This window comes from Microtus pennsylvanicus, chromosome 13 (genome assembly GCF_037038515.1).
Source record: "Microtus pennsylvanicus isolate mMicPen1 chromosome 13, mMicPen1.hap1, whole genome shotgun sequence".
Lineage (NCBI taxonomy): Eukaryota > Metazoa > Chordata > Mammalia > Rodentia > Cricetidae > Microtus > Microtus pennsylvanicus.
Window position 1 is genome coordinate 48,984,857 of NC_134591.1, and position 1,969 is coordinate 48,986,825.

Here is a 1,969-nt window from a genome sequence, read left to right on the forward strand (position 1 = left end):
TATACTAACCAGACACCAAGGGAGCTAACACCAAGGAAATGGTTAGCCCTGAGAGGCTCACACAAATTCAAGGCAACACAGGACCAAGTCATAAGGAAGCACAGATTCCTACCAGAACATGAACATCTGAGTGTTGACAAGCTGTGACCGATGGGAAGGTGACTTCAACAAGTATTGCTTCAGGAGCACAAGAAGGAACTAGGAAGGAGAAGGCCTTTCATGACATTTGTTCCACCTGAACACAGTGGGAATGGGATCAGATAGATCTGTGGTCCTCTGTGTTGGCAGACATTTGAGTCCCTTAGTTAACAACTTGCTAAAAATTAGTTAATTCTGAGTCTGGAGAGATGGCTCAGCAGTTAAGAACACTTACTGTCCTTGTAGAGGAGCCAGGTTGGGTTTCCAAAACCCACATGGCAACAACCACCTATAACTTCAAATACAGGAGATCTGCCGATCTCTGACCTCTACAGACTCCTTCAAACATGTGATGCGCACACACACACACACTCACTTACACACACATATAAAATATAACTAAGTAGGGACGGAGGACGCCCCCCGCAGCTGGTGGGGACGGGCTGGGACCCAAGCGGCAGCAGAGGACACAGGCCGCAGGCGACGGGAACCGTCGTGGCAGCAGATACAGGCTGCAAGGACCTCACACGGAGACCAGATCGCCCCACTACAATTAAATCAAAGAGGTAGGCCTTTGGTTGGTGAAGTCCCTGGCAAAGGAGGAGCCAGGCCCTATTCCTGAAGACCCTTTTGAGAGGGACCTTGGCCCCCCTGGCAGGAACCAGGAAACAGAGCGAGGGCAGTTTGTAAGAGGAGCCCCTGGCCAGCAAGGAAACCTGAACCAGTTTTAAAAGACCCATTAGATAGCATCCATAGGAGGAGAGGGGCAGGCGCCAAGGCAAGAATTCACCCAATAATCCGAAAAACAGCATGAAAACACCAGAACCCAACGATCTTACAACAAGGTCTTCAACACCCTAACACAGAAGAAGTGGAAAAAATTGACTTTATGAAAGCAATAGAGTCCCTTAAACAACATGTGAAAAATGCCCTTATAGAAATGGATGAGAAGTATAACCAAAATGAAGAAATGAGTAAATACGTACATAATACCCTGGGAAACCAAGAAAGAACGACCAAACAGGTAATGAAAACAGTTCAAGAATTGAAAACTGAAATGGAAGCAAGGAAGAAAACACAAACTGAGGACCAGCTGGATATGGAAAATCTAGGTCAACGAGCAGAGCCTACAGAAACAAGCATAACCAGAAGAATACAAGAAATAGAAGAAAGAATCTCAGATTCTGAGGACACCATAGAGAAAATAAATGCAATGATCAAAGAAAACTGCAAAGCCAACAAATTCTCATCACAAAACATTCAGGAATTATGGGACACAATAAAAAGACCAAGCGTAAGAATAATAGGAATAGAAGAAGGAGAAGAGTCACAGATCAAAGGGCCAGAAAATATTTTTAACAAAATTATGGAAGAAAACTTTCCCAACATACAGAAAGATATTCCTTTGAATATTCAAGAAGCATACAGAACACCAAACAGACTGGATCAAAGAAAAACATCCCCTCACCATATAATAATCAAAACACAAAATATACAGGTTAAAGAAAGAATATTAAGAGCTGCAAAGGAAAAAGGCCAGGTAACTTATAAAGGTAAACCGATCAGACTTATACCTGACTTCTCTATGGAAACAATGAAAGCCAGAAGGTCCTGGATAGAAGTACTACAGAAGCTAAGAGACCGTGGATGCAAGCCCAGACTACTATACCCAGCCAAGCTTTCGTTTACTATAAATGGAGAAAAAAAGACATTCCAGGATAAGAACAAATTTAAACAATACGTAGCCACAAATCCAGCCCTACAGAAAGTAATAGAAGGAAAATCACAACCCAAGGAATCCAACATTGCCAACACTGCCTACAATAACTGA